The following is a 26,090-nucleotide window of genomic DNA, read 5'->3' as shown; positions in this document are numbered from 1 at the left end:
TGGGTGAGGGCTTAATAAGCAACACTCGCACTTTTCCATTAACCCATAGGACTTAATGAGAAGTGACTTAACAAAAGGTTTACCGCACAAAGAGTGTTCCACCGTAAAATACAGGATGCTCATCATGACTAGCTTAAGCAAGAAAACATGCCTAAAAATAACATCCCCAAAATGAATCAGGTGTAGCTCCTCAACCATAAGGTTTGTATTCATATTTCTTGTCTTATTTGAAAAAGTAATTAGCTTAGGAATGTGATAGGTTAACTTATTTAGTATATTGCCTTCGAAATACATTTATTTTTACAAGATACAAGATTTGTATCCTTGCCTAGCATATAATACAAATAAAAAAAGACATAAATATCACCACTATAACAAGATTCCACGGATAATGATGCAACTGTGACTGCACATTCAATTAAAATACACTGAATTGTGGTGTCCGCTGCCAAGTAAGTAGGTTTGACCCATTTCAGGCAATGTCATCCCCATTTCAACTCTGCATCTCCAATAAAAGCACTCACATATACAACTTATGATAGAATTTATGAAGATATATACAAAACAGGTGGCCACTGACAACCAGTGCACTTAAGGCCAAACTTGACTGTAGAACATTGAGTACCTTACCTTATTAAGACATGCTGATAAACAGTGTTTTAAGTTGCTCAGAAGAACTGTTGTAGACTTTCTAGCGATACCAAACATGTTATATTATACTGAATTTACTGATAGGAGAAAATTATCTCTGATCTTGAACACAAACATGTACTTTAACTACACCAAAGGGCTGAACATGGTATGTTACCGTCAGGCTTAAGGAGTTAAAATGTATTAAAGATACAACTCCAGCAGAATAGATGAACTCTAATGGGCTGATGCAGTGTGACAAGACAACAAATTATAAAGACATTATGATTTTGATGCGTCAGGCTTTTTCTCAGACTGCAGAAATGTGTTGCGGAGGAATTAATTAGCTACTCACAGGTAACCAAATAGAAAGACAGATGAAGTGATTACATGAAAGAGCGTCTGATACGGACTGAGATGCTGAGGGTAACGCATAACAATCTGCTCAGTACAATTACCCATAATAGATTACAATATTCACCGACAGCATATTGTGCGGCTGATTGATTCCATTTCTCTGACCAGTCTTACACAGCAGGACCGCGGTTTGACAACCATGAAGCTTCGCTCATCGTAGTCGAGTTAGATACACTGCTTGGGGAGTAAAACCCTTTCAGTTTCAGTATTTCATAATATCATTTTTATAGTCAATCATCAGCTGATATTCCACAAAGGGGATGAAATCGATGAGGCATTTACTACCGCACACAGTCATTATTCTGAGGCAGATGTCTGACAATTCAGCACAATGGCAGCTTCTTGAAAGAATGCGGGGTTAAATTGAACAATGAAAACATTTACAATCTCCCATTATGTTTGAATTATTTAAACCATGAGCTGATGTGTTTTTGTTCGAGGACTATGTCTTCTCTATACATTCCCTTTTTGTGCCCTTATTCTTTCCTCCTTCACTTTTCCTAGCCAGTAAAACAGAGTAGGACCATCCCTTCAGCCCACCTATACGTATTAATTGATCAGTTACGATCACTTCAAAGGAACAGTTTCCACTACCTGCTCATCCCTTCTTTATCCATCCTTTAGTTTTCCATCCAGTCTACAGGATAGCCAGCCTCATTGTCCTCCCACTTTTTACGATCCATACATCTTGGCGGGTGCTTCCCGCTGTCACCTATCACCATGGCAACGGCTGCAGTGGGATGTTATTGGTCACTTTATGATATCCCAAGGGAGGCAAAACAAGAGGAAGGTGTAAAAGGGGGGGGGGGGGTGCTTTGGCTAACAACATCAGGTTGTTGTGTGGGTACAGTGATAAACTGATAAACGCTGTATGAGAGGGAAAAGAAGAGCGAGATCTGGGATCGCTCATCCTTTGTGTGTGAGCACAAAGCAGGGCGAGGGACGGCACGTGTCAGGGGAGAGAGAGGGGCCTCAACCGCTGCGGCTCAGTGCACTCAGGACAATATGTCCAACTAAAGGCTCTAATGAATCCTAATGGAGCATTTACTCACTCACACTGCCACACAATATAGCAGAGGACCCCTCAATATGGAGCAGGTCAAGGGCCTTAGCCTTGGAGGGCTTGGTGGAGAAAGACCATTGATACACCATCAGCTATCATTTCACACACACACACACACACACACACACACACACACACACACACACACACACACACACACACACACACACACACACACACACACACACACACACACACACACACACACACACACACACACACACACACACACACACACACACACACACACACACACACACACACACACACACACACACACACACACACACACACACACACACACACACACACACACACACACACACAGGTAGCCAGGGTTTCTTGTCGTTGTTGCTAATTATGAAAAAACAGAGAGATTCTGCAAACACATTTTTAAGCCCAAGTTTCCCATGACGGATGATGGTTCTGTGAAACTGGAAAATCACAAGAAAAGAGAGGAGTAATAGAGAGAGAAACTAGCAGCCAACCAGCAAGGGAGCTGGTTGGAATTGTAATTAAATGCTTCTGCCTTTTGAAAGAACAGAGATCTCATCATTACGTGATGTTAAATTCATGGTCTGAAGAGTTAGTCAAAGTGATTTTCTCTGTGGTAACCATGACACAGAATACAACACAAGGCACAGATTAAGAATCTGGTTGCTATGAGGGCTGCCATACTGACTGTTGGGCTTCTGCAGGGTTCACAAAGTTACATTTCAGACTTTATAAAGACCTTTTTGATACTTAACAACATGGAATGGAAATCGCCATTATCAAGAAAATAACTTCCAAAGTATCAAACTCAGCATGTATCTCTTGGCTGCCAAACAATAATTGTATAATAATATAAATACACAATACAATGCCTAAATGCTGTAGATACTGTAGCAATAGTGATGGTGTTTGCTATCGGTCTTGTGACTAAAACTCGTGTTTTGTGGCTATAATCTTCTACGTTTATCCTTGAATAAACTAAAAGTAGAAGGTGTCAGCCTTTGATAAGAAGACATATATTCAAGACCTTTTATTTTTTTGGTGCTCAGAGCGAAATATAAATGTTAAACCCACATAGATAATACAGATCAGAAGGACAATGCTCCTGTTGTACAACTGTGGTTAGAGTGGTGATACGTTGTCAAGAAGATATTGTTATCATAGAGACACAACTAATGAATAAATGATGAAGTGCTCCCCAGCACCCTGCCAGCACTGCTCTTGCCAGAGTAAAATGCTGTATGGACATTCAGGATAAAGCCTTTATTCAGACTGCAGACACATGTAGTCACAAGTAAAAGCAAGGATTGTCCTTTAGTTATTTACATCTTGTCAGGGTCATCAATACAAAAGAGTGAAAAGACCAATATGTGCACAAGTTTTTTGTAACACACGTCCTCAAAAGAAGACCTATCAGACCTTATGAAATAGACTAAATTCCCCATAATGTGCTGCTCTCTCCCTTGAACCCCTTTTCAAAGTCTACTAAAGCTTAAAGATAGTTGCATTCTCTACTTCAAATTAGCCTGAACATTTTCTCGTTTTCCAGTGGTTCTGGGAACTCTTTGCTACGACTGCAGACTTGGTTTGTTCCTACACTGTGAACAGCTGCAGACATAAAAAACATAGACATCTAATCAGGGAAACTGGTACAGCAACAGCAGCCAATGGCAGAGAGAGCACAGATCAAACTGGCAAAGCTTACCAGCAGCTGGTTTTAATCAGTACTCAATTTCCAAAGAAAACAAAGGAGAAGAAAATGTTTTGCACATTGTCAACTCAAAACTTATCAAGGAGACTTCCGTTTCTTTCAGCTAGTAAAAATACTTTACTTTGGAACTGCGGAGGCTCAACAGAGAAGAAAATATCTCTGGCTCATCGTTTTTGTAATAGTAATGAGGCTGTTATAACATTTTAAATGGTGTTTGTACTTTCATTTTCTCTCTCATTACCACATAAGGCGTTCATTTGATCTTCATTTCCTTTAATACAAAAAAACATCTCAAATGGCCGGACACATTTTTATCACACATTTCAAGATAACAAAACGCTGACGTCTTACTTTGGATCAGACTGCATCAGATGTTCTCAGCGAGTTAGAATAGACTCACATTTTGGGGCTCATTGAGGAACTGACCGGAAGAAATCCTGCTGCTGAACTCTCTGTCTCTGTCTGTGATTTCACTGTTGGCCACATCTAAAAATACTTTTGCCTTCAGAAGGAAGCCATACTGTACAAACTAGATATTTGAGTTTACCCCAGTCTCAGCTCTTTGTGGGAACAGCCGGTTGAATCTGACAGGAGAGTGGAGCTGGCGCCTGTGCACAGTAAGAGGTCCCTGATGGACATGAGCAGAATGAAATAATACTGAACATGTTGAAACTGTCAAAAGCAGAGGTTGGAAGAACCACTTATCAAAGATATATGCAAAGTATCGGCCTATATCACTCAAATAACCTCATACGCAGATCAACCTCTCCATTTGGGACTACAACATCCTCATTGCTGCCCCCCCACCCCCCATCGCAACAGATCACGTTGGCAGTACATATCATGGCATGTGGCAGAGTATCTTCCTGCCAATTAAAATTCTGTACCAGCCGGCGCCCCTTCAGCAGTGAGATGACACCTTGCAGGGCCACACCAGTTAGGTGCTATAAAAACGCACACACAACACCTCTTGTTGTCGGGCTAAAATTACGCTAGTGCTGCCAGGTTGGGCTCCGGCAGTTAGTCGGGCACTTAAGTTTAAAGGATGCTTGTGGCGAGGGATACAGGTACATAATAATCACATTTCCTCATATCAGTCACTCAGGACTTTTGAAACTGTATTTGTCGTTGATTTTGTCTTTGACTATAGAGCTAGGCAATACATCAATCATATATCGATATAGTGATATGTGACGAGAAATTGTCCTAGATTTCTGTTATCGCTTAAGTGTCTTTACCTGGTTTTAAAGGCTGCTTAGAATCAGAAACAGCTTTATCACCAGGTAGGTTTACACGTACAAGGAATTTGACTTGGTGTCGTGGTGCATACATAAAAGTAAAACGAGAATTAAAAACACAGGTAGAGAACTAGAAAAATATTAAAAATAATACAAAATATAGTACAAATATAACAGTATAACACTGGAATGGAATGAAATATGGAATACAAATTGGCAGTAATAAAATAAAAAACAGATATTGTTGTATATTGTGTACTTTTCTATCTCTTCTATTATTTCATACACCAACTTATGATCACTGATGATTAATAATCAAATATTAGATTTTGTGAAATCACCATTTGTCAAGCCTTTTAATGTCATCGTAATATCTACATATCAAATACATTTTGGTATTTCATTTTCTCCATAATCCCCAGCCCTATGTTTGATGAGACGTTCTGTATATTGTCTGCTTGTGCTTTGTGTGTTGCTCCGTTCTCTACGGCCAGGTACATGTTGGACAGTAAGAGGTCCGAATCAGGCCGGGGTGTGAAGCATGACAGTCATTTAGCACATCGCCCGGCCTCTCCTCCTGACACAGCCAGCAGTGATCAAAGTGAACAACATCCTGGCACACAGGCACTCAGATGGTGCTCAGGTACTCAGATGGCACGCATCCACAGGCTGCCTGACTCTCTGTGCTGATGTTATGGCCTGGAGACGTTCTTTTCTCCATAATCTCGATTTTATTTAAAGAAACAAAGTGAAAAAACTGTGCCCACGTGTATTTATATTGAAATTGCAGTATTCTTTATGCATGGATTAAACAGCTACAGAGATGGTCTTTTTTATGCAGCCATAAAACACACTGTTGTCTTTTTCTTTGCCTACAGTTCTTTTGAGAAGATAAGGGTCTAAGCTTTCCATTCAGCGAATACTTTCTGTGCGTGGAAAGAAATCCCTGAGATTCAACAGAGGCTGCCTGTCCACTACACTTTGCATTCGGAGCATGATCAACGATGAGCTGTATACTGGGTGAGCAGGGAAACACAGACCACATTGTCTAAAGCAATCCAAGCGCTTTGTAACAAAATACATTTAGCAAACGGGCTTTATCCCACCGTAGACAACTAAATATTCATTGACGTCTGTGCTTCAACATCAATGAGTCGCGTGTCTATCGAACAAACAGACTCAAATAAGTTTATCTGCTGAGTTCACAGAAACCCACGATGAATAATGAAAGCCTGCTGCTCAATAATACATGTCTGCATGCTGGAACTGTGCAACTGTGAGGTAAATGTCATTATACCATCTCCCTTGCTGCGCATACAGACGTGAAAGACATGCACACAGATGAACCACTGCAGCAACCCCTTTCAGCTCGAACAGCAGAAAACACTATTTAGGATAAGAAATTATATTACCAAAAAGCAAGAACACACTGCATATTTACAACCTCAATACACAGGAGTGCTACTGAGGCCAGCCAAGAAGCTTGTTAGGAGGGCAAAACACTTAAAGTGGACATGCCGTCCAAATTAAACTTGCACAATTCCATTTATCTTGTCCGCCTATCAAGTAGTAAATAAAAATAAGAAGGATGTCAAGAATAGGGCTGTAACTAAAGAGCATGTTCATGCTAAATGTATGTTCATTTTTTCCAATTAATTAGGTTGTTTGTAGGGCTGCTCGATAATGGCAAAAATCATAATCTCGATTATTTGGGTCAATAATTGTAATTGCGATTATTAAATGTGATTATTCATTGACTTTGAAAACATCCATTTATTGGAGAAAAAAAATTGAACAGTATGTTTTTAACAGTTGATTACCCTGAACTTTAAGTATAATTCAACTGAAAAAAGCAACAAAAAAAAGTAATAAAAAAAGAATAATCGTTTTATTTCGATAACGTTCTTTTCGTAATCGTTGCCAGACATAATCGATTAAAATACGATTAATTGAGCAGCCCTAGTTGTTTGGTCTACAAAATAACAGAACATAGTGAAAGATGTCGATCAGTTTGTTTACAAAGCACAATACAGTCTCCTAAATGTCTTGTTTTGTCCACTCAAAGATATTCCATTTACTGTATATAAATAAACCATAAAATATTCATTTTTAAATAGCTAGATTTTAGTTGACAGCTAATTTCAACATTGAACAAGAGGGAACCACCATGTGTTGTAACAGACCCACTTTTTGAGGTTAAGTATCTGTTCATGAACATTAAGTGAGTTATACATTTCAAGAAGACTTTTGCCTTCTGTCGCATGTTTAAAAAAAGTGTACCGAGCTCCTGTACTTCTTTAGGGGGATAAGTACACCAGAGAAGGAGAGAACAGATGAAAAAAGGCAGCTTGAGGCACATTCAAAAAAGAAAAAGACAAAAAAGGCAGCGTGGGTGGCATCAGGGGAAAAGGAGAGATCTTCATCTTCTCTCATCGAGATCAATGCCAGAGCCCACACTGTTACAGGGCAGAGAGGCAGGATAACAAGAAGATACTTCTTAGGGATACTGTATTTTTTCTTATATCGCAGTATGTGATTCAGTACTTTATAGTTTACAGTGATATGCTGATTCACATTTATATGACTCACACCCAGAGGGCAACATGTCAAAAGCCATCACAAGTTGAGTGTAAAGGTGGCACCCTACTTTTGCAAAGTGCCCTTTAAGCACTCACCTTTTCATGTTGTGTCATTTCATCACCCCTCTATACCTTGTTCTGGTTAGAAAGTGCTAATGGAGCACACTGTAGAATAATTACTCTGCTATTCATTTCCTTTGATCTAGAAGAATAATGTGTGTCATGGTAGGAGAATGAGAGAAATATGGTGTGGTGATGTAGCCTTGAGGCAAAGTGTATTTCAGTCTCTCATGCATCACTGCCTCTTGCAAAGAAGAGTGTAAACACACGGGGGAAAACTGTTATATTCTTCACTTCAAAAGGTGCTGGCAACAGGAAACATTTAATAATAAACGACTGCTCACTTATTCTGTTTAGTGAAGTGACGTGAGGTCATTTCTTCCAACCTTAATGTGGATTCTTTTTAATGTATTTACTATTTTATAATTAGCACACAGTTCCTCAAGAGATCAAATAAGTAAATTAAAATAAAGTGTCTGGCCAATTTGATGAAATCTACCAACATAAGATTAGTACAACAACTCACAGAAATAAGAGTTTTCTACAACAGTGTTTTAGTATTATTATGTTTTAATAATTAATCATAATTAATCAAACCGAGGGGAATTGGTAATATTCTGAGAAATGTTTTTTCAAGATTACATTTTTTAATTTATAAGAAAACAATGTTGTTACTCTGTGTGATTGAAGAAGCAAATGTGCAAGAAAAAATGTTGAAATTAGGGTGGTTGGTTTTTGTCAAGGAACCACATTACTTTACTTTCCAGGGATGGATCAGCCTCATCACACCAAGGAAACACGCTAATAAGGGAAATGTAACAAAACATGGAGATTTCGTGTCCATTTTGTTGTTGTTCCTGATGCATAAAAGCTCACTCTTTTCGGAAAAAGAATAACTCGAAATTCTCTTTGAAAGTCCAAATGCTCGTGAAAACAAGGTGATTCTGGACTGAAATCACGAGTCTTTACTTATACCTTAATCTGATTGCAAAGTATAATTTGATTTAAATCATCCACTGGAGGCATAACACACGGCAAGCGCTGCATTTGTGGTTTGTGATCCAACCATGCAAAGTTAAGCGGTGTGGTTCCTCGACAAAAATATCTATCTTAACAAGGTTACAAAGTACTTCACAAAATACATATCTCCCCCAACAACATATTAAACAACACATTCAGTAGCATTAAGTGAACTGAGTGGAACTTGGCAGCGGCTGAGCGGTGGAGATTCGAGGAAGAGAGACAAGAGGCGAAGCGGGGAGGATTTGTGGGACAAATTGGAATGATAAGACAGCGCCCGGGGCAGCTGTGCTAACCTCTCATGGGCTGTCTCTTGAGTGTGTGGGCAATGTCACAGTTGTTATGTGTCTGTGCATGAGAGATGATTCTGGGAACAAAGTGCTGGCAGAGCAGGGGCGCTGGTTAGTGAAGGTGCCCTTGCTGTGAGGAGGCCTGAGGCGGTGCCAGTGGCTCACAGCAGCAGGACCCACAACTGGGACCACACCAAGTTCTGGTTCGTTCAACTCTTAATTGATTCAAGTGAAAAAGAACGGACTCATATCACGGTTTAAGGCTTAGTCCTGCAGTACTTTTTAACCTCAATAATATAATTAACTTTTCTAAAAACTTTCTTGTAAATTATCAGCTGAAATGTACATACACCAAAACCTGTTACCAGCTCATATTAAAAGGTCCCCTATTATACTGGTTTTCCTTACTTTATTATAGGTCTCAGATATATAGCGTTTGGCTCCAAATACCAAACGGATCATTGCAGCATTACCCATAAACCCCTCTGTTTCAGCTCTGTTTCAAAAGTGCTGATTCTGTGTCTGTAACTTTAGATGAAAATAAGTAGCCACTCCCCACGCCCCTCTGAGAGATATTTGGTTAACAATAACACAATGGTGCTCTAGGAGGAGATTCAGGTGATAAGGTGGGCGGGTGTTACCTCGGTTGGTGATTGGCTAATGGTTACACAAGCCAACACATCTTTATGACATCTTAAAGTGGCCAAAATCTGATCAGCTCATTTTCAGACAGGTTTTTATATAAATGGATCAGGACTAAAAGTGAGCGAATCTTTTTTTCTGAAACTTTCAGAATCTCTTTACATGTTGATGTAGAAAATACATGAAAAAGTGGATTTTGCATAATAGGTGACCTTTAACTATTAAAAACTAAAAAACATAACTAAAATATCATCCAGCTTTTCCATAAACAGGTCCAAAACTAATGCATTCTATAATACATGAAGACATCACTGTCTTTTTGCCAACACACACACAAATGTTGGCACACACACTGAGAGCGAGGTGGCACAGTGGCAGGCATCAGGCAGTGGTTGGTCACTGTCCTCAGGGCCTTCTTCCATCTATAGAAACAGCATGCTCATTAGGGGTCGAAGGGTCGGCTGCGGGCTTCACGTGACCTGCGTCTCATGACATCTCAGCACCCTCTGCCCCATGCACCCACACAGACCTGACAGCTGTGCTTAGAAATGCCACTGCGAGGCAAAATGGTGGGTGAACATTTTCCGCATACAAATGGATTCAGATCAGAGGTGGGAGGAAACGACGGATCTCTACAAAGGGGGCTAAAGAAGACAACATGTGGGCTAACAGGCTTGTATTAACAGCAAGGCAGTAGATTGACTCCATTAAAAGGCCTAGACCGGCCACTTACTCTGTCATTATGTTGACTAATGGTAAAGACAAGGATTTTCACAGTGCTGCCAGGCAGTTTTTAAAAGGAGCCAGATTAGGTTTTTTAGACTGTTTGTCAAGGTTCTTCATTCAATTCGCTATATTCAGTTGGGGTGTGTTAGATCAAGCCCAATGCACTGTCTGGTCCCTGGTGAAGGGACAATGGACAGAGGTGACAGAGACAAAAGCACCTCTCATCCCCTTTTCTTTCCCTTGCGTTCGGCTGGCACCCGGCATTGTGAGGCTCGCCTCCAATCGAAAAAATCTTGAAAGAGAATCTCCAATTCTTCCTGCAGGAATAAAGCCTCCCGCTCCCCTATTTTCTCCCCTTCGGTGCCTCTCTTTTATCAGTGGACATATTTCAAGCCCCTGGCCTTCTCGTCGGTGAGATGTGAGGCTGGTGTGAGTGTGCATAAGAAACAGAATCCTAAAGCAACTGTTATCACTTCACCCACACCATTCCTTGTTATCTTTCTTGGTCAGTCAGACTTCGGCTTGTCTGTCATCCCCTTCATCACCGCACCCCTGGGTGTGTGTGTGTGTGTGTGTGTGTGTGTGTGTGTGTGTGTGTGTGTGTGTGTGTGTGTGTGTGTGTGTGTGTGTGTGTGTGTGTGTGTGTGTGTGTGTGTGTGTGTGTGTGTGTGTGTGTGTGTGTGTGTGTGTGTGTGTGTGTGTGTGTGTGTGTGTGTGTGTGTGTGTGTGAGGATATCTGAGTCATCAAGCCCTTGTCAGTCAGAGTTACCGTTGCATCGCTCCACAACTCAGTGCTCTCTCAGTCCTGTTGCAATTAGATAAACACCTACTCAGCTTGCTCACAGTCCACCTCTTCCCGTTTCCCACACAGGAGGGCCCTTCATCTCACAAGTACCGCAGGAGCTCTAGATACTGATCAGATTTAGATACTAAAAAGTTTGCCTACAGCATGATTCAGAACTTGAATCGCTTATGACATTGGCCCACTCTACTAAAGTTATAGCTAAAGTTCTTCAAACTCTGGGAAACCTTTAAATAATATTTCACCTTGATGAAGGGCTGGAGGAGCATGTGCCCTGATTACAACTGATAGAGAAGTATGTTTCTGCTCTCTGACTGCCGGTATAGTGTCGGAGCCACAATGCACAGTCCATACGGAGCAGGCCGAATAACAGTCCTGCTTTGAATATGCATCACGGGTCCTTAGAGTAGTTGCAGTTATGTGGTATTGGCTGCCCCAAAATGAGTGGTTAACACACCAGCTTCATGTGAACCTGAAGCTAAGAGGTGTACAAAGCAAATACGAGAAACAAATAAGTGTTCAACTGTGGATGACAGCAATGAGGCCAGTGTCTCTTTTAGAACAGAGACCCTGATATCAATGGCGATATGTAATCAGTGCTTTAGTATGTCTTCAAAAGACAACCTTGACGAAAAGAAAATGCATAAATGGCTGAAATGAGCCAGGGATGATTTTCTCAATCCATGCTGCATTTGGACAACTTAATTTGAAGCTTGAGGCAACATCTGGCCTGGTGAACAGCCTCCCCAGTCCTTCTGCTTCCTGTACTCTGCTGTACTGGTCAAGCTGCAGACACTGCTGATGCCAAACTAAGACAATACGTTCGTTGGCTACACAACGGGCAGTCATCCTTGGCCTCATTGGATCAGTCAGCACTGGTTGTGCTGCTCTACCTTATGTAAAGTACGACGTAGGAAGGAGAGGAATATCTTATATAGACACGTAAGAAGCAGACAGTGGGAGAAAGGAAGGAATGCGACAGAGAACAAACGCACAGGGGGCTAGTAAAAAATGATGGACAGAGTTAGTCCTGCAAAAGGAGAGGCTGTGCAGCAGCAGAAGCATAACCCGGCAGCGATGCCTGCCTGTCTGTCAGCACCTATCTGTCCTCCTGAGGCTAAGCTACGCAAACCACTGCTCTCGCCTCAAGCTGTCACTAACATTTATATAACCACACACAATAGAGAAATTACCTTTAACCTTATTCCACACCGCTGGATGGACCCATGTGGGCTGCTGCTCAGCAGCTCATCCCCAGCTTATTAACTCCAAACACTGATCCGTCATTTAGAAAGCTAGGGCTGATTAAAACACACATATTCACATTACACATAAAAACACTCACACATTGCTCACCTTATTAAAGATCAGAGACAGTCCTGCGCCATCGTACCACACGTTTTCCCCTTGGTAACTTTATTTCGCTGATGGACCCAAACAAACCCTGAATAACATTACCTGCCATACGACAGCTTATTACCAAGCTTATTGCCAATCTCTAAATTGTCAGTTCTGGCTAAGGTTCTCGAACGCTTAGTGAGTGAACAAGTAAAGGAGTTTTTATGTATAAATGATATCCTGTCTAAACATCAGTCAGGATTCAGAAAGAAACACAGTACCATCACTGCGACAATGAAAGTGGTAAATGACATTACTACTATTTTAGATAATAAGCAGAGTTGTGCAGCTCTGTTTATTGACCTTTCCAAAGCGTTTGACACCGTTGATCATCGCATCTTAAAGCAGAGGCTACTCAGTATTGGCATATCCAGCCATGCAGTGGGGTGGTTTGTGAACTACCTCTCTGAAAGGTCCCAATGTGTTCACTTTGATGGGCTGTCTTCTGAGTGGTTAAACATTTCTAATAGTGTACCACAAGGTTCTGTTTTAGGACCACTTTTATTCTCCATATATATTAACAGTGTAGGTGATGATGTGGATGAAGCTACTTTACATTTTTATGCGGACGATACTGTAATGTATTGTGCAGGTCCCTCCATTAAAGAGGCTGTTGTTAAATTACAAGCTGTTTTTAACACTATTCAGACTCAGCTCTCTGAACTAAAGCTTCTTTTAAATGTTGAGAAAACCAAGGTAATGCTCTTTTCAAAAGCTAAAAAGACTCCAGAGCCTGTTTTAGATATTGTAACTACGCAAGGAACAAAACTTGAAGTTGTTGCCTGTTACAAATACCTGGGTATCTGGCTTGATGATTGTCTCTCTTTTAAACTTCATGTCAATAACCTGCTAAAAAAACTGAGGGTTAGGCTAGGTTTCTTTTTCAGAAACAAGTCCTGTTTCTCGCTTGAGGCCAGGAAAAGGCTAGTCACTGTGACCTTTTTACCTGTGCTGGACTATGGGGATTTGTTGTATATGAATGCACCTGCCAATTACCTGAGCAAATTGGATGCTGCGTATCACAGTGCTCTGAGATTTGTCACAAATTGTAAAGCACTTACACATCACTGTACACCAGGGGTCTCCAACCTTTCTCCACCTGAGAGCTACTTTGAAAAAATGAAAGTGCCCAAGAGCTACTTGCATCGCATCGCTTAAATTTATTCACATAGCACTCATCAGTTGAATTAAGCTACTATTGTGTGAAATTGCAATACCTAAAGCTTATCTAAAATCTTAACTTCACATCAAGGTCCAAGAAAACGACAATTTCTAACATATTAATATGGACAACAAAGTAAGTACATCACTGAAGATTCACATACATGTCCAAGAGCAAATTACAATGTTTTCACTTCTTAGTATGGCCCACATAGTAAATACATCGACTTAATCACCACCTTGCAAGCATCAATGGCACGTGTGTAAAATAAGTGCATTCACTCTTTTTTACAGTTAGTGAGATGAATGGCGCTGCATGGAGTCAGTCTACCATACAGGTGTATGCTGGACCCACTTAGGTTCACTAATAGAGTCATTTACATGTTCATCAGTCGGTCTTGTTCTGTATTTAGATTTCATTCATGCCAGAAAAAGCTGCTTCACAAAGGGATGTATACAGAACCAAATAAAGCAGACATGTTCAGTGCTGCTTGGTGAATGTTCTTATAGTTTTCTGGGCGTATACAAGGCTCCAGAAATGTTGTGAGTTTTGCTGAGACTTAAGCTGAACATGATTTTGGAGATTTATAACCTCCATCTCCACAGGATTGACACTGAACAGTGCAGCCATCTTTTCTTCTTCTTCGTGTTGACATGAAATTATAAACCATAATTAATTAATTGTATAGGTCTAGCCTCCCTATATCTGTGTGTGACATTTTTCCATCCTCAAAAACAAAAAACTAATACTTCTGCATTCGAGCTGCAGCTTCTAGCCACGGTCTTCTGTTAAAAAAAGGACACTGAATGTCCTGAATGTGGCATCACACACAGGACTTGAGTCTGAACACAGCAGACAACAGGAGTATTTACAACAGCATTATAAAAACAAAAATAGTGCATGTGGGTGCACACTCACATTCTCTGTCTTACTGTTACATAAATCCCATGAATGTATGAGATTAAGTTAGCTTCATTATATCTCAGTGATTAAGTGAATAATAAAGTTTCTATCGGGTCACTGTCAGCCTGTCACTCATTATTTTCAGGAGGGGGCGGGGCTTGGAGGAACGGAGAGGAGACGGTGATCGCGGAAGCTTTCCTCCTGCCTTCACAAACTGTCCACGCGTATTTATCAACTGACTGAAAATAGCAAGAGGACATTCATACTCTGCAATCCAAGACTTGATTAAATCCACCAAAAACCTGACATTACGATAACGAGTGTTTTTCAAAAACACAAATCCCTCCCTGTGTCTCTGAGCCGCAGCGACGCGGCCTGATTCAGAGCGGGTCATTCTGCTGTTGGTTCTGGACTGGTGTTGCTGGAGAAAGCAGACTGCTCCGCCCAGCCGCTGTCACGTCTGTTCCTTGATCTCTGCGTCACAGACCAATTTTATATTCGTGTGACAGAAAGAATTCTAAAATAAAAAAACTGTATTGTCCGGCCGTGGCCGAAAAATCAAGAAGCAACGTTACTACGCTATAATCGATAATTGAGCGGCGAGCTACTGAAAAGCTGCCCGCGAGCTACCGGTAGCTCGCGATCGACGTGTTGGAGACCCCTGCTGTACACTGTATACCAAGGCAGGTTTACCATCTCTCTCTGTACGGAGGCTCAGTCACTGGTACACTTTTATCTATAAAGCTTTGTTGGGTAAACTCCCGTATTATATCTGCTCGCTGATAACACAGAGAGTTGCAAGCAGCTATTGTCTGAGGTCACATGATGTGGTCTTGTTAGATGTGCCAAGAGCAAGGACTGTCTCAGGTAAGACAGCTTTTATGTGCGCAGCTCCACTTGCTTGGAACAATCTTCAGCAAGAATTGAAACTGAGCAATCTCATTCCTCTGCATGTTTTTAAAGCTAGGGTAAATGAAATGCTTGCCGATACAATGGGCACTTGTAAATGTCTATAACTATGTATCCTGTAAATATAATGTATAATGTCCTTTATTGTTTTATGTTTCATGTGGAACCTATATGCTGCAGGTCTCCCTTGAAAAAGAGATCTATGATCTCAATGGGACCAATCTGGTTAAATAAAGGTTTGAAATGAAATGAAATTACTGCAGTCCATCTGCTGCTGTGTGTGGCTCTCCTGCTGCACAGATCACCACGATATGTGTGTATAACATTTGTGTGTTTTGAACACACATTTCTGAGTATAATCCCTATATTTTTAGACTCTGTTATTGGATTCAAACAAATACCAGTCATACCGATGGGATTTTTTTTTGGGGAAATTCTGCTTTCGGGCATCACACCTACAGCGTATCTTTATTTGCCACCCTGTAGGATGGACATAGTACATGTGTAACACATAGAAGAGTATTTTTTATCCTCTTTTCATATTCTATTTCAGAGTGTGTCCCTTGAGATGTCTCTATTATTCATCAAACAGGTGCAGCAGCTACACACCTGTCATCCGAGGTGCACCCTGCATGTTGTCAGTGAAGTGCACCGCTCTCCTAATGCACTGATGGAAGGACAGTGAAATACCAGGGTAGAGCAAGTATGGTTGGCTGAGTATTCTGCTGCATGTACCACAGACCAAGAACTGGACCTATGAAGAAGTATACAAATGGAAATAAAAATGACATAACTAGAAAAACACAACTTAGCTAGACATATATTTGCCAAAGAAAAGAGCACTGTGTTGTGTTAGTCCTATTTGCATCTGTGGCCCAAACTAGCTCTGCGTTGGGCTAGTCGATAGGCGGCAGTGCAATGGTTAATAGAAAAAAAGACGAATGTGAAGAGGAGGATGTTTGACAGTAATAGCTCACTGCCTGGCTACACAGTCAAAGCATTAACGTGTAAAAAAGAGGGAAACATGTGAGCTTATATGAATACACACACACATGAGCAAAGACACACACTGATGCACCGTTTGTCCAGATCAAGGACGAAGGGTTAATAGGGCACTGTGAGAGTAAAGAGGAATGATCTATCGACCGATCTCAGCATCTACGTGTAGGAGTGAACATATAATATTATAATCTTATATAATAAGAGGCACTCTGCGCTGTGGGCGTGTCTATAAACGAGTGACAGTTATGTAAGGGACTGCTGTGTCTCAGACTATTTCCCGTATCCAGATGATTTCATCGTATTATTGAAATGTTAACATTGTTTGGAAAGGCCTGAGAGTAGCACAAACTTCCACCCCAGTGTCTTTACATTTCCTCTGACACACCGCTGAATGGAATAGGAAGTACAGTATGCCATCTTTCACTGAACCACAACCTCCCTCGACTGACGGTCTATCTTTAGCCGATTCTTCTTCCACCAGAATCCTTTCCTAACCTCTATCTGACCTCTGCTCTACAGCAATGATTTGTCCTGGTTCAGCTCGCATTGCTGTGTTATAATACTTCATTACACACACAAGGTGATTGCTGAGTAAGACTGTTTATTGTTTTTTCTTGCTGATTCATTTGATTGAATCTGGCATGTCCTGCTAACATCAAAAGACAAAAGGGAAGGAAAGCTTCCGATCTTCTGAAATGGATGAGAAGTGTACACTCGTGGCCCCCGCTGGGCTTTTATCCTGCACAGATCAGACGTGCCTTGTGCTCGGGCCCTGCGCAAATCCAAAGTAGAGCTGGATTCTCGCTGTGAGCTGTAAATGAACAGCCACACATTGGCTCCTAATTAAAGGCATCAGTTGTCTGTGTGCACAGGCACCCCTGCTGTGAGATTGTGGACAAACACACCGGGAGGCTAAGAGGGTACTTCCCTTTTTGCTGTCCTTCTCTTTTCTCTGGCACTTTCTTCTCTTCCCTTCAGCGTCTCTTTACGAGCCAAGAGGCGCATTCACACTGCGGTACTTTTCCCACAAAGGTTCATGCGAACTTAGTTCATGATCGCGTTCACACCAAAAAGAGCCGGTACTAAAATTAGTTCATGCGAACCAATAGCCGCTTTCACACCGCAGGACTTGCGGTACTTTAGTGCCGGCACTAAAGTACCACTAAAGTACCACGGCACTAAATCCGCCAGGGGGCTAGTGCCAATCGCATTCACACCGCAGTACTTTCCCTGAGGCACGATTACGCTGACGTCACTTCGTCTTCTTCTTCTCTGGGTTTACTGGCAGGCCGCAAAACCACTTCACGGCGAGTACAACAAAAAAACGAGAGAAGAAGAACTACACGGGGGAGGGGGTATAAAGCCCATCCGCTGTATGAGGCGTTCGTTTACTTTCCGACCTCAGACATGATGGAGTTCATAAGGGTAATTTACAAATAAAATACCCCATTATAACAATGGACTTTATCTTTATGTATTTATTATATATTACCCCCTCAGGCTGATTTTGGAAAAGGACATCAACCCTTGTTTGGTGTTTTTCCCTTATTTATCTAAAACAAATGACATGATAAATTACTTGTGTTTATGTGTGTAAGACTTGTGTTTCTGATAAATTCAACCACCGACACCTGTCTGCTCTCACATTCTTCTATTCTGCAAATTTGGGGTGGGACACAATAAATAAAGCTTCGCCAGTTTGTTTGTTTTATTGCACAGTCAAGACATAACAATAACGGCATCATGCTGTTCCAGGTGTGTCGTATGCATGTAAATTGAAGTTAAATAACAGTGTGAAATGTAAAATAAAGTGTAAGTAGTTTCAAAACAATGTAACAGTGGCAATATATATAGCAGCAGACACACCTTAGTGCAAGTTAGGTGTCAGTATTTTTACCCGGCATCCGTGTGCACTGTGCACGATTCCCAGCTCAAGTAGCGAACATCGCTCAAAACATTTGGAGTTGGGAACTGCTTTCTGTAGAAGCTGCTGCATCCCGTCCTTGGAGTAAATTGCCAGAAGCGCCGACACTTCCTCATCATTCCACCGCTCCGGTGTTGTAGTACGTGTGGTCATAACTGCTTTAAAGTACAACAAAACTACTCTCTCAGGTGTGGATGTGGTTTTGTATCGAGGAAAAAAATGGCTGCCTAACAAAACAAATTCAGAGTCTAACGGGGCGTGGTTTGCAATTCGCCCAGCCAATAGAAATAGAATAGAAATTGGCACTCTTTTGTCACCAGGTTCGTACCACCTCTCTAGCAGGGACTAAAAAGTACCAAAAGAGTTCCAAAAGAGTTCCCGGCACTGAGTAGTCCCGGCGGTGTGAACGCGACATTATTGGTACTAACGGAACTAAAGAACTAAAGTACCAGGGAAAGTCCTGCGGTGTGAACGCGGCTATTGGTACTAACGGAACTAAAGAACTAAAGTACCAGGGAAAGTCCTGCGGTGTGAACGCGGCTCTTTTTACCCCCTTGAAAGTCCCTGCTAGAGAGCAGGGACTTTAGAGCGGCTCTTTTGTGAGAAAAGAGCTATATTCCTGATTGGCTGGGCGAATTGCAAACCACGCCCCGTAAAACTCCCAAAAAGTTTTGTGAAGCCGCCATTTTATTATTCTCGCATTAGCATTATTAGCATTAGCCCAGCGCAGAAACGCAGAGAGACTAACTTATGGCAACACAAAATAAAACATGGGAGCTGTGGAGATGAGGAGGTGTCGGCGTTCTGGCGATTTACTCGGAAGGCTTCAGTAGAAGCTGCTGGGAGTCCTAGCAGCTTCTACTGAAGCCAGTCCCCAACTCCCGGGACTTCCTGCCAGGGACTTTGAGCGGCAGTATACGTCGTGAAGTGGTTTGCGGCCTGCCAGTAAACCCAAAGCAGAAGAAGAAGAAATGACGTCAGCGGCTTCATTTGCCTAATCCACCCCCAGGGACTTTTTCCGGTGTGAACGCGATCTGTACTTAGTTCATGCGAAATGCGAACTAAAGAGTTCACATGAACTAAGTTCGCATGAACCTTTGTGGGAAAAGTACCGCAGGGTGAATGCGCCTATGGACTTGCTCTTTTCCGAAGATTATTATTTGGTAGGAAAACACGACAAATAAGAAAGAGGCAAGTGTGTAAACGGCAACCGCAGTATCGAGCTGGATAAAGACTAAAGCAAAAATAATTACAACATGGATTTGTTTTGCCTATACCGGTAACCACCTGCTTTTCATCGCCAATACAGACTAGTAACAAATGATTAAGACATGCATAACCTGCAGTATGCACACCTGAGGGTAAGAAAAGCTTAAGAGGTAGAGAGCCATGGGGGATTTAATATTCCATAGCTCTGACCTAACCAAATCTAACTAACAAAAGAACAGTAATGCCTCTTCTCGTACTCTAAATTGCATGTTGCCTTTTCTTTTGAAACTGTATAAAAGCATCCACACCAGAGACTACATGTCTGGCTCTCTAGTGAGTCTGCTGATCTTGCCGTGTTTATTGGAGGATCACAAACCAACACCACCTTCTGTATCTGAGTGTGTAGATGCCGGGCTTCCTGTATCATGCTGATCATTTAGCCTTGATATGCTGTAAATATATACATAATGCATCCCTGTAAGTGATTGTTTGGTACATCATATGCCTATGTGAAGCAAAAGCCTATTGCATGTTTTGTTTCTACTTTTCTTGCTTCTAATCCTTCACTGTTTCCCCCCTTGTTCTTCGACCCAGCGCAGGGGAAGGAACCGAGAAGAAAAATGAGTGCTTATGGAAATCCTAATGAAAAAGTAGCGTGTCTGTACTCTGTAATTGAATACGGACCTCTCAGTCCTGACACGGGGGATTCAAGCCGCGGACTGGATAAACGACATGCCTTTCCTCCCATTTCTCTAGCCTCCATCAATCATCCCACATCACCACGACGACCGGTGCATCGGCCGTTCCAGCTCAATGAGAACCCATCAGTGAAAGAGAGGGAAGGCAGAAATCAAGGGAGAGGAAAAGAGCGCATATATATTCAGAGAGATCGAGTGACAGGCAAATGGAGAGCTGCTGTATGGGGGAGTCCAGTGTTTTGCTCAACTTTGTATATTCAAATATATTTAAATATGCACATGCTCTGAGTGCAGCTGCAGGGATCGTTTTGATGTCACTTGGCGGCATTTAGAGCGAAATGATGCACAGCACAGAAATACAATGTGACCTGAAATGGGCAGGCACGTTGTTTTGCTAATACAAACACAACACCCTAACTAGAGTCATTGTACATATCACACACACACACACACACACACACACACACACACACACACACACACACACACACACACACACACACACACACACACACACACACACACACACACACATATATACTGTCAGTGAGGCCAGCGGCCAAGGGAGCCTTGTATACGATTCACTCCTCGAGCAGGCGGAGGCTACATTGTGCTGAGCAAAGTATCAGACCACGTTTACCATCCAAACAGTCACATGACACCTGGGGAGTGGCTTCAGAGTTCATCCCATTGTGAAGCTTATGTTGGCTTTCAGCTAAAGAATAAGACGGGTCAGTTACAGGACTCCTTGGTGCTCCATTTCCCAAATACCTGGCGATGACTGGCTGATGAGTCGAGAGGACATTTGTATTCAGTTTGCAGGAGCAGCCATTAAGCGTATTAGTTGAGAGTCCTCTGGAAACGACATATTTAAAGCTGATATCTTATTTCCTGTTTTGGCCTGTGTGATATCTGCTGAACCACATTTAGACTGTAATGACACTAACGTTTTTCAGCTTAAAGCTGGACAGCATGATCATACCCTTTCTATTTGCAAAGCTGCAACTGGCACAAGCCACATACCTGCTAGGCTGAACATTAGAAAAGCAAGACTAATTCTTTCTGAAATTCATGAGAGCCTAAAGTGAGGTGGTGAGTGACAGAAATATTGCATGCATTCAAACAGCAGCTGGGGTCTAGCTAGTTGGAGCAGAGGTCATCACAATGAGCAAGGATGCTGTATATACCGAGGCAAACAGACTACAAAGCGAGTGACAGAAGGGAAGAAGAAAATAACTACTGGCGACTTGAGACAGGAAGACAACAATGATAAGAGGGCAGATAAGATTTTCTGTTCAGAGATATTGTACAGCGATCCAAAACTCCTGTGCTTTACACCCTCAGAGCTTCAAGCTCCCAGTCATTAAAGTGTGGCTAACTGAGCTAACAGCTAACTAGCCGACAGCAGTACCTGCTAGCAGCAGTTACGTGAGAGCAAGTTTACATAGTAGCTAAATGTTTTCTGTTTATCATCATTCAACTCCGTAAAACACCGGGAGTTGAATACAAAATGAAATATGATCGAGATGTGCCAAATTACCTTTGTGCCTAAAGCCTCAGACACTACTCCCAAGAGATTATTTCACCTGCTCACCAAAGTTGTTATATTAAAGTTAAATAGGTTTATACTGTCGCCTAAAGGGTTGTGACAAGATTAGGCACACTATGACAACTCTTATCCCTGGAGATGTGGAAAATGCAAGAGTAAGAGAAAAAGTCAGGGCTTACTTTATCTGAGCTTGTCTTACGAGAGGGAATTAAGTCACGACCAAGAATGGACAGATCTAGGGACAAAGCAGGGCCGGAGGCGGTGGCAGGAACAGCACAAGGAGCCCCAGTCAGACGGGCTAACTGAGCCCTGGTGTCCCTCTGTCAGCCCAGGGACAGAGGCAGTATTATAGAGCAGTGGGCCTGGCCAAGAAGAAGAACAATAGGTGCTGTGTGCCGGAGACTCTGGAGCATCCTAACAGCTGGGAGATAGGAGGTCTGTCTGTGGCTCCACTAAATGGCACGTAAAGGGGCGTAAGACACATATTCATTTTCTCTGTCTTTCCTAGAAACCCTGGCCCACCTTCTTCCCACCACCTCCTGATGCCCGGCAGCAAACACTCATTTTACTCCCATCTCTTCTTTTCTCTCTACAAGCTCTTTCATTATGCCCCATGTTGTTCTGTGTGTCCTCCAATCACCCCCTCTCCACCTCTGCGGAAAAGACAAAAGAGAGCTACAGAAAGAGAGATATTCTTCTTGCTAGCATGAGAAAGCCAAGGACTGGCAGAGGATCAGAGCAATGTCAACAAATAAGAGAGGTCCAAAAGCCTCCGCAGGAGGCATGCCAAAGCTCTTCTATATCACAAGGGCTTCTGAAACACAGAGAATAACCAACAAGAACTGCAAACTGTGCAGGAATGTCATCCCTCGCAGCTAAAAGTTTGCAAACAGCATCAGATAAACCAAGGCAATATGTTCTGCTCTATTTTTGGAACACACCTGTAGCTAAACCGAGCCCTATTTAAATCATGGAGCAGGCTGTGTGGATAGACCCTTCAACTTCTTTTCACCTTTGTTTATTGTTTCCCTGCAAGCTTAAAAATATCGCATACACCAACAAAGCCCCAGGAGGTAACCCACTTGGGGAGAACTTGCCTCAAACAAAACAGAAGCAGAGATTTCAAGCCACAGCAGGTATACTTCAACACACATCCACTCAGAGCTGAGCGAGAGAGAATTTGATCACTGGTCCTGAAAATGACATTTTGGGCATTGGATAATGTTTAGAAGGCAACTTCAAATTCATCCCATATGGAAAATGTTGTATGCACATATAAGCTCCCTCTGAGCTGTTGTGAAACTTAGCTATAGCTTCCACCCAGTCATGTGATAGTTTGGATGCCATACAGACTGATAAATGTAACAGCTGCAAGGACTCTCAGAGTATTGTGTCCAGGGCTGCTTACACATACAGACCTTTATACTTTCTACATAAACAATCTAGGCTTATCATCAAGCTCACACAATAATTCATACTAATTCTGCCTGTTATTTATTCAACAAAATAAATGTAAAGGGACAAATGAAAGATAATGTTTTCTACGAAATTCCATTGACTCACAGTCCAGATAGTGTGGTGTGAAGAGCTGTGTGGCTAAATTTAGCTTTAAGGATCAGCTGTTTCTGCTTATTGATATTGACATGTTGTCTAGACTTAAAGCAGTTCCTCTTGAGATACACAAAGATCTGGGGAAAGTAATTCCTTAACTTAATTATAAAGTAATCGAATAAGTAAAATCCTTTTGCTCATACATATTGCATGCCATCACTACACCATCTACATCCTTCTACATTTAAAAGATACATTTAATACATCACAGGCACAAGCTGATCAACTGTCAAAGCAGCAGGAACGCAGTATACAGTACCTACTTTTATCAATGGCCCTGCAGCTGATGATTCATTCATCACCAACCATAGATCTTGACACTAATTTCCACTACTTGCTGCTTTTATTTGACTACTGCATTTTGAAGACAAGCCATTAAATATATTGCTTGCTTCAATTTACACAAGAGTGTTTCCTGCACCATCCTAAGACCCTCTCATTGATTGGGTTTAAATGGACATGCTGCAGAAAAGGTGGTCAATTTAATGTAAGCCCTATAATGAAAAGCACAACACGAGCTGGCCTCATGTAATAGAACGAATCAAAATCACCCTTTATAAAAGCTGATCACCAACCCTGTTCCCCATGCCCACTTTTCTTGCTGTACTTGAAGTAGTACAAAGAAGGTTTCGAATTTCACAAAGCATGATTCTCACTGGGCTGGAGGTTACCATCCCCCATGACTGCAAACCAAGCGGTGCTGGAATAGACCCCAGCCCCTATCCTCTCCGCAAGTCAATGCATTATTAGTGGGAAAATTAAATCAGGTCGTGCCAGCGGTTCGCCTGATCTTACTGTACCAACCTGGTACTCCACGACCCCGCGTAGAATGTAAGCTGCAAGATGAGATATGCGGCGGCATGTTTCTATAACGTTAGATAATGTGCGATCCCATGCAAATATTTGCTCTCCGGTTTCTCACCAACATGATATTGCTAGGACTGAATATGTCAAGACGCTGCTGCGTGAGCTCCTGCAGATGTGGAGCTTTGCAATGTATCAGCCTACAAGCGGTCCCGTTAGAAAGTGTCTCGTTCATGTTTTATTATTCAACATAATGTTGGTACTTTTAACGGTTTGGACTACTTTTGCGTCTTAACGTAGCCAACACTGCCACATTAGTCACCTGTGTACCGGGTTAATAATGTGGCGGTCAGAGACGACCAGGCAGTGTGTTATTACTAAGACCGTTATTAGTCCATCCGCTCCGGTAAATATCTAGCGTTACAACATGGTGACTGGGTTTTAAGGCAGTTTGTTGCTGTTGTGCAGCTAGGTGCAATAACGTTACCTTACTAAAGTCACATTTGCAAGTGAAAAATGCGACTTCAGTACACAGTGTTCAAATAATTACCTGATACGTTTGTTAAGAATCCTCTTATTTTCTTCCCATCCTCACTGAGCTGCAGAGCATGCCACCGTGTCCAAGAATTTAAAACCCCGGGTCGGATCCATGATTGTACTGTCTCTGATATCAAATGCACTCCTGGTGGAAGAGGCGGCGGCGGAGGAGAATCCAGGAACCTTTTTCCAAAGGGAATCTCAGGGTAGATTTAGTTGAAATTGGCATCAAACCTGGTCCGGTCAGGCAAACAATAGGTTTCGCAACACAAAAATGTCCGTCAGTTTTACCCATATGCGACAAAAATATTCTCTCCAAAGTAACCGGTCAGAATTGACGTTTATTCACAAGAAAATGTCCCCATTTTAACCGGTGATAATGGTACTTACCACTCTATTGTTAGGGCGCGAGAAAGCGTTCCATGCAACTGCTGCTGTGCTCGTGGGAGGCTCTCGGTCAACATGCGCGCATGCTGTATTGGCTAGTTATCACACACCGTCATTTTGTGCTGTCCAATCCATTTCAGAGATTACTTCAACCCTCACTGTACATACAAATCACATCATAATTAATTCATCTCTTGCACAATGATTTGATGGTATCACATTGACAACATTAAATAATAAATTGCAAAAGTCAATGACGATACCGAGCAATATAGCAGACCATGTTGGAACCAATATTTATATCAAGCGTAGATAAATATGATTGATATGTATTGTAATCAATTATCTTTCTGTATCAATTGTTTAATACATAGGCTATGTAAAAATAGTCAAAGTGTCACTTTGGTCAAAATACATTTAATTAGGTCAAAGGGAATCCTCGAATTTCATAAACAGAGAGGATTTTTTGTTTAGAAATTACTAAATGATCATTTATCAAAAGTGAACAATTAGTCCTCATTATCTGCATACCATCCAAACAATGTATTGACTAATTGTTGCAGCTCTATTTTTGTATCTGCAATGTTTGCACTTTATGGTTTATTCAAAAACAGCATTACTGTATACCTGTTATTTTCAAATTCAATTTTATTTAACCTAAAAAACTCCATATATTTAGTTTCTGCCATTTATTATTATGTTCTCGTCGGGAAGCAAAGTTGTCATATTTTTATTGTATTCATGTTTTTCTCTTATTTTGTTAAACTATTTTTAATAACCTCATGTCCTGCTACCATGTTGAATGTAGCATTCTGTTAATAGTAG

At 41.6% G+C, this 26,090-nt stretch overlaps 1 protein-coding gene across 4 annotated transcripts in view; it reads right to left on the bottom strand.

Moving 5' to 3' along the window:
* Positions 1-25,338, bottom strand: part of wasf1 (WASP family member 1) — a 70,470-nt gene extending 45,132 nt beyond the window's left edge. The window contains exons 1-2 of one of the 4 annotated variants that reach the window (XM_034076540.1): positions 25,269-25,338; positions 24,892-25,061 (exon numbers count right to left, since the gene is read on the bottom strand). The gene's annotated coding sequence lies outside the window, so the exon portion shown is untranslated. Of the gene's footprint in view, positions 1-24,891 lie in introns of all 4 variants that reach the window. The other 3 variants (XM_034076539.2, XM_034076542.2, XM_034076541.2) reach the window with 3 other exon arrangements.
* Between the last annotated feature and the right edge of the window lie 752 nt (positions 25,339-26,090).

The sequence above is a fragment of the Pseudochaenichthys georgianus genome, chromosome 24, assembly GCF_902827115.2.
Source record: "Pseudochaenichthys georgianus chromosome 24, fPseGeo1.2, whole genome shotgun sequence".
Taxonomy (NCBI): Eukaryota; Metazoa; Chordata; class Actinopteri; order Perciformes; family Channichthyidae; genus Pseudochaenichthys; species Pseudochaenichthys georgianus.
This window is presented reverse-complemented; position numbering and strand designations above follow the sequence as displayed.